Raw genomic sequence first — 8,429 nt, 5'->3', positions numbered from 1 at the left:
CTGCCGCCTTTCTTGAGAGATCTGCCTTAGACTTACAGAATCACAGAATGGTTTAGGTTGGAAAAGACCTTTAAGATCATAGAGTCCAACCATCAAACCAGCCCTGCTAAGTCCGCCACTAGACCATGTCGCTAAGCACGACATCTACTCGTCTCTCAAACACCTCCAGGGGTGGTGACTCCGCTGTCTCCTTGGGCAGCCCCTTCCAGTGCTTAATGACCCTTCCAGTAAAGAAATTGATATCTGAACTAAACCTCCCTTGGCACAACTTGAGGTACTTTCCCCTTGTTCTATCACTGGCTACCAGGGAGACGAATTTGTGTTGCCTTCCTCTGAGATTTGCACCTGGCCTGTACAAGAGATGGGCTCTGGCTGAGGCCAACCCCAGGAGTTCTGCGGGTTTGGGGATGGAGGCAAGCCGGGGTAGTTAGGGGATGTGTTTTCAGCTGTGACACCACCAATGCTTGGGTCAGAGAGCACCCCCTGCTCACCCTTCAGGTTGACTTTCAGTGAGGCAGAGCTACATGGCCCCAGGTCTCCCCATGGAGCTGCAGGCAGCCCCCTCCCCTGGCCTCGTTCCCCCCAGTGCTGCCTGCTGGTGTCTGTGATGCTGGGGAGCCTGGAGGGAAAAACCAGCAGAAAAAAGGGCTGGTTATGAGCCACGGCACAACTCAGCTGCGCGCCCGTGCCCGAGGCACTGGGGTGGCCATGTGCAGGCCCTGGCAGGAGCAGCAAGGACAGCCTGATGGCTGCTGAGCCTCAAGTGGAAAGGGGCTGTTCCCAGCTCAGCACAGGGGCTGTTCACAGCCCGCACCGCAGGCATTTACCCGTGGGGACAGATACGTTGGATGCATTTTTTTCCTAACTGAGCAAGTAGTGCAATAAAAACATTTACAAAAAGGAAAAAAAAATCAACCCCAACACCTTGTATTTTATGGCCCTGATGGTCAAGTTTTGTAGCTGAATGACTTGTGTACACAGAAATCTGATAGTGGATATTGTTATTTATTAATCAGTTTTATCGATTAATTAATTTTAATAAATTGAAGAAAAATGTGGAGGTTTTTTGGGTCTAACTATATGCATTAATAACTGAAAACGTGTGTGCGTATTTTCTCTCTGTATATCCCTGACTCTCTGTGGCCCCATTTATTTGTTATTGTTGATGCTGTCTTACCTGACACCTGATTTCCCCCTCTGCCTCCCGCTCTGATGCTACAGCAGTGGTGAGCTGCAGCCCGCCTCACGCTGGGATGGGCTGGGGCACTGCCCGCGCTGCACCCTGGGCGCTGCTCCTGGGGGTGGTGACCCCCACGTAGAGCCGAGCCGAGGGGACGCTGGCCTGGGCTCTGTCTCGAGGCACTGACAGGCAGTGCCCCCTGAAGGAGCGGTTTTTAAGCAGGAGCTACATAAATGTAGCTTTTAAAAGTGTGACCAAACGCTACCAGAAAGGCAGCCCTAGCTTAACCAGATGCTTTGCAAACTTCCCACCTTTAGGTTTCTCATTTTTGAGGAATCTTCTATAATAATAATCCTATTTATCCTTCATTTTCAGCTGATTTCCTGTTCCATGAAGAAAAAACACACCTGGGAATATAAGGATAATTGCATATAAGTTACATTGTAATTTCTTTTTCAGCAGTCTATAAATTGACTGGGTTTACCTTCCCTTTCTAACGAGAGCAGTTTGCATATGCTAGCGCTCACACATTAAGATGCTATTCACTAGGTAGCATATCACATTCCACACTGCATCCTGTGGGCTTTTTTAACCATGCAAATTTCCCACCTTCAAATAAATTTGCAAAGGTAATTTTGTTTCCACTCATCTATTACAATAAATCAATGAATAAATAAATTATAATGCAGCAATTAAATGTATAATGAGATGGGCACTGCCTATTAGTAAATGCAGAGCTAGTTGCCCAGAGGTGAACAGCCTTCCCTCTCGTCTTACCAGTAAGGTGATGATCTTTGTATGATCAAGAAACAAGCAGCTGCCAAACATGTAAAGGAAACCAAGGGATATACTTGTTCACACTATAATGCTCTTCTTCACTCTCATGATTATTGTCACATTATGGGTTCTTGTGTGACTTTTCCTCTGAATATTTAAAGACAGTGAAGGGACATGCAATTATTTTTAAACATCCTTCTGCCAAATGATTGGCTCAATGACCCCAACCATGCTGCTGAGGAGTTGTACCTAACTGGTGCAGCAAGACTGAGTTTTATCCCAGCAGAGCTATTATTACAAAACCAGTGCTGATCTGCAGGAAAAAGTAAAACAAAATGCTGAAAAATCCATGAGGAATGAAAGTCCCTTTTAAAAAAAACAATTCAGCATTGATAAATATCACATCTGAAAAAAACAATATAAGCAGGGTATAAACTGGTGTATCTTCTGATTTTAAATATGGCTATAAATTATATCACTGCTACTCTCAGTAGGTTGATAGTGCCATAAGGAAAAAGCAGAATGATCTTAATACCTTTCTGCCCCTGAGTTCCTCCTGCTGTAGTAGGCGTGCTCCAGGATGTTTCACATTTCTTCAGTTCCTGTCTATCTTCAATATTTTCCTAATCAAAATCGAATGAATTTCCATTACCATTTCATAGGAAATGCTTATTTCTTTCTTCAGTAGCAACAACAGTGGATCCCTTGTCATTCTACTCTTGCTCTCTCTCTGTCACACCTCTCTGTGTTTGCATTTACCCACATGTATGCTCCACCGTCTGAGCTCACATTATCCAAACAAATTGGTTTTTAAAGGAATGATTGATGCATTTACTGGTGTTGCCCCAGTCTGAGCTAACTGTGGCAGGAATGATCCATTAACATGGGGCTGAGGAGATACAGCATTGCCCACACCACCAAGTTGTTTATCTAAAACTTTCTTATATTTAGAAGAATAAGGATTTTCTTCCCCTCCCGCCTCCCTTGCATACAGTTTGCAAATTTCAAGGGCAACTTATTCGTTAGCAGAGACTTCAATGAAGCTACAATGGTTGATTTATTGTAATAGATGGCAGGAAACAGAATTATCTTAGCAAATGAGTTTGACTGATAGGAAAGCTGGCCAGCAGATAAGGCGTTGTGCTGATGCCTGACCTGACCTGCACACAAGTCTGATGAAGTTTCATGGCCTCACAGCCCAGGATGGGTCACTGCACACAGCAGCAAGGGCTTGAGGAGAACAAAGCAGCTGGGCATGGAGATGGCCAGCACCACGCAGCCTGGAAGCACCGTTCTGGAGCCTGCCCAGCTGCCCTGCAGGTCCTGGCTAAGGTGGGCAGTATCAGCTGAGCCATTCACAGTTTTATCCAGTTCACACTCAGCAGGAGGCCGTTTCACAGAGGAGCCCGACAAGCTTTTCAAGTGGCATTCTGCAGTCACAGAAGTTCAGCTTCGGTTACCAGCCTTCATGAAGCCATTTCTTTGGCTTTCCATTGCTGCACCCATCTGGGTCTTCAAAACCCAGCAACAGCAGCCATGATGGGACCTGTGGCAGTCAGTTGACCTATGGGGCTTTTCGTAAAGATATGTAGTCTTATACAGGATCTTTCCTGCAGGTAATACCAGAAACATCTAAGTCTCCCCCAGTACTTGATTAACTGATGACTCCCACTTTTCCTGTTTAGACAGGAATTAAAAAAAAAGAAATCCCAAAGCCATTAATAAGTTCACAGTATCTGTTACTCAGCACTGACTGCAGCTGTCTCCACAGCAGCACACAGAAGCTGTTTTAATACCAGGCAGAAAGAAGCTATATATGTATCATGTAGATATAAAACGCTTGTATTTGAGAGGAATTTAGTTTGGGAATTGTCATTAAGTATGTGTACATGTGTGTTTGTGAGCCCATGTGGTTGTGGCTGTGGAGAGGACACAGTGGTCACAAAGGAAACAAGCTCTCGCCTGCTGTACTCAACTTACCCTTGCTCCCTGGGGCACAATGGCCAAGGTGGGACAAAAGCCTTCAAAGGACATTGCTGTACAAGGTGCTCAGAAGACATTAAATGAATATAACATTTTCTAAGCGGGCATTAGATGTGCATCCAACTTTATGTTGGGTTGCTGAGGGCAGCATGAAGAACTTTTCAGCACTAACTCTGACTTTGACAGCAGGACCCGAAGGATCCCCCTCTGGACAGATTTAATACATCTCATCCTGAAGAAGCAATTCCTCGCATGCCCTGGGACACCTACAGTTTGGGCAGGGATGCTGCTCTGACTTCACAGATGAAAATGCTGGAGCTCAGTGGAGCATTGTCAGGTTCCCCGTAAGCTCCAAACGGCAGTGCTGTGGAAGCCCTCATCACAGGAGCAGGCTGAGAAATGCACACCGAGTCCTGATCCCTGCAGATGTTGGTATCAGTGGGTGGCCAAAGCCTTGCCATTTGTGGGGCACCTGGATTATTTAATAATTAATAATATTTATCAACAGCTGTAGGAATGAGTGAGTAACAGGAGTTCTTCACTGTGCTTCGTAGCATCCATCCTGCCTTTGCCAAGGCTGGAAAACCTGCTAGGCCTTCTACAGCCAGAACCACGGGCCACCTCTTTTAGTTCTCACCACAAGCGTGGGGAAATTAAATTATAAACATGAAGAGAAATGCAATGCTAAACATGGCGAGAGGGTGGGAAAATGAGCCCTTTCTGCAAGGTAAGAACTCAGTGATAAATAGATCTGTGCATATTTCCCAGCCTCATTCCTCACTTGCCAAGTCTGATGCTATTTTCATTAGGTCATGTTACCATACATGTCATTTTATACAAAGGTGCAGTATATCACAACTGGAGGTGGAGGTGCTTGTAGTGAACACAAATGAGCTTGTAATGGTCCATCTGCTTTGATTTTATTTAGTGATCCCTCAAGGGCTGGGAGCTGGAGTGAGAATAACAATGCTTCAACCCATCTGCTATTGTAGTACCAGCTCCAGTTGAATTATCACATGTTCTGAGTGGCTGGCATATGCTGTGACATAAAGCTACAAGAAAGTGTTGCTCTCCAGCTGTTGTGTTGACAAATACTTTTCAGCCAGTCATTAAGTTCAGCTCAATAACCGGGGGAAACTGCAGCTAAAAGTTGATTATTATTTTATTTTATTTTAAGCATTAGAAATCAATAGCAGAATATATTTTATATAAAAATGTGTCGCTAAGGACACACATTGTGTAGGAGCTCTAACAATAAAAATTTCTCTGTGATGCCCATAAATTTTTGCGTTATAGGATTGGATGGGTGTCTCGGTAACTGGCAGTGTAAATCTTAGTAATGGAACTGCGGCTAACCTTGTTTAAGCAGCGGCACATCCGCAGCCGTGTGTGTATGAACTTGGTGGTGCTGTGGGCCATCAGCACGCCTGACACAGAAGGGAAAACTCAGAGATTGTGATTGGAGGCCACATGCGATGAGAATAACTACATTGTCTTTCAATTGAGGAGGAAACTCTGGAGACACCCTAATTTGTGCCCACACAGGACACTCGCTTCAGAGTAAGTCTTGGATGAGGATTTGTGGCTCCCTGCTGATGACGGTCAGGTTCTCCCCTTCTCCTCCCTCTCTCCAATCTGTTCTCCTGGGGCTGCTGTGTATACAGAGTCTGCCACTGTGTCTGGGAACAAAATAAAAGGACTTTCCCACAGGTTCAGTGGCTGATATACAGCCAGATGTGCATAGGAAATGTGAGGTCCCCTACACAGTCCGATGTTCCTCTCTTTCTGCAGATCATGTATCCAGACAGGGCACGTCCCTTTTGGGCACTGTCCACCATTCAGCAGACACACATTCAATAAGAATAGAGCAAATAAGAAAATCTGTTCTTGACATTCAAAAACACTCTCCAGGGTTCTTGTACCTGCCTTGGGACAGCCTTGCTGTGGGTGGGGAAGGGACTGGGGAGGGGTAACAACCAGAAGACACTGACCCACGGCCCCAGAGCCGGTCCTTACACTGCCTTGGGATGGCAGGGTAGACTCTGGAGCATGGCTCTTGTGCATTTCTGTTACCTGTTACATTAGAGATTCATTTCTTAAATACGACTCACACTTGTATTTTGTCTCAGAAAAACAATTGGTGCTGTTCATACTGAAGCATTTCAGTAGTGGAGTTTTATATTTCCCATTGTGTCCCCAGACTGGTGGGTGCCAGCTGTCACTGGTGCTGCCGGGGTATTATGATCCCCGGCTAGGGCAGGAATTGTTGATTAAGTTGCCTTTTGAATCAGTTGATTACCATGAATAATAGGCCAAAAAGGCTGTCAGCATTTTGACTTTAACTATAACTGTTACAATTAATTATGGGTTTAATTAGCATATATGCCTAGCAGTAGAGAATATAATACTTCATGGGTAACAGATGATCCTGCAGCTGTAACGCAGCAGTGTGATACAGGTTGGGATACAGATAGTTATTAATAAATGGCTTCTATTGTTGGAGGTCCTTGCTTATACAAATTAGCAGGCACGACATAATCAACCCAAACTGTATAATTTATAATAATTGATTTCGTTTTGACTGACCACCAGTCGGCCTACTACATGCCCTCAGAAGAAAAATAGCCCTATTAGGATAAGTTTAATCCTAAACATAGCTAATGAATCCTATTACTTTAAGGTCATATTTGAAGCTTTTGTTAATTGTCAGAACCATTTTAAATTGATTAGAGTTAAATTAAATCAATGTAATGTTTAGAAAAACAATATTTCTAATGGATGAGGCCAAGCTGACCTCGAATAAACATATTTATCAACCGATTTCAGTGAATGAGAAGGCTAGCAGCTGGGCTCATAATTCACGATTGTCTATAATATGGGAAATGTCACTATCTAGGCAATTAATTATGTCAGGTAATAAATCTGTTGCTCACAGTTGAGCATTTGCCAGCTGGGGGGGCAAGGTTATGATGTTCGGTGACTCTCCCCTCCCTCAAACCCACACTTTACAGTAGCGGAACAATGACATACAACTTGAGGGAGAATAAATGCGGAGTTTCCCTAACTGCCAGTTACCCGACAACGTGCCAGCCTGTGATAGTGCGGCATGGAATCTTCTCTGCACCAGGTCATCTCAAATCATGAGGATGTTCCAGGAGGAAAACGTTTTGCCAAACTATATGACAACGCTTCCCAGGCTGGAGAGGTCAGGAGCTATTGTAGTTCCTTACAGACCACTGCTAAGTGGTTGGTTTCCAGTAGCAAAACATATAATGGTAAGAGAAATAATTGTTTTGCACAAGCTTGAGAGAGTGAGAAATTCAGAATGGGTTAACATGAACTACGCTACATGATATTTCACAGGTAATGATGGGTACAGTTTAATACAACAGGACATAGGAAAAATTATACACAGAAGTAGGATCAGTTTAAGGTTAATCATGCATTCAGCAGCTTAAGAAAATGTCTGGCATTATTGCAGACAAATGACACAAAACATCTGTTCCCTGCTCGACATTTTGTCAAAAAGAGAGCTAAGGTAAACTAAATTTTCATGAAGAAAGGATGAGAAAATAGTGTAAAAAATGGCACAGCAGTAACCAGAGACAGATAAATTCTCATGTGTACAGTATTAAATGTGCAGTGTGAGCTGTCCTATGTTGAACAGATCACAGAAGAAGAGACTGAGTATAAGGAAAGTAACACAATATTTTTGTTGAAAAAGAGTAGGATAAGTGATGAAAAGTTCGCTAAATTAAAAAGAATCTGGCACGGTTCAAAAAGATTCCTACCATTTTTTTTGGCTACGTTACTTGGTCTCTAAAACTAGACTTCCCATTTTGCATGTGGATACAAGAGGATGTGTTCTGGTCAGGACACTGAAGTGGCATAAGTGGCATGGAGTCTGCAATGGGTGAACCAGCCTCTCCTGGGAGGCTCTCCTGCTTTTGGAGCATCAGCCAGTTCAGATTTTTCTGGTTCAGTCATAAGCTTCAACACTGCGTTGGACCATCAGTCTTGAAATGTACAAATAAATGGTTATATCCTGACAGTCATAATCAAAAGTTAATACAGCCTAGGCAATCTTTGATTTTGCACAGGAAAGGTAGGATGCACTAGCAGGTACACACTGCACCTGCATGTACATGATCAGTGTTCTGGAACCAAAGTGTTGGCTTCATAAATTAGATATGTGTCTTCAGTGAACTACACCAAATGGCTCTTAACAGCAAGGAGTATATTGTGAATTGGCTTTTTTTTTTTGCCTGATCAACAGCTTTGTAAAAAGTAGTTATGAAAAGTAAGAGATGCTCAAATGCAAGTCATTCACTTACCTCCATTAGAAACACAGATACATAAAAAGGTCTTTCAGTCATAATACAAAAATAGCCTTCTGTGAGGAGAAGGAAGAACAGATGCTTTCAAGGTGCCCAGTCAAGGCAGAGCATGCTCACTTAGAGGTCCTGCCAGCAGATTTTTTTCATCATTC

This window comes from Mesitornis unicolor, unplaced genomic scaffold, assembly GCF_000695765.1.
Source record: "Mesitornis unicolor isolate BGI_N332 unplaced genomic scaffold, ASM69576v1 scaffold14196, whole genome shotgun sequence".
NCBI lineage: Eukaryota > Metazoa > Chordata > Aves > Mesitornithiformes > Mesitornithidae > Mesitornis > Mesitornis unicolor.
The sequence above is the reverse complement of the archived record's forward strand: the minus strand, read 5'-3'. Positions refer to the sequence as shown.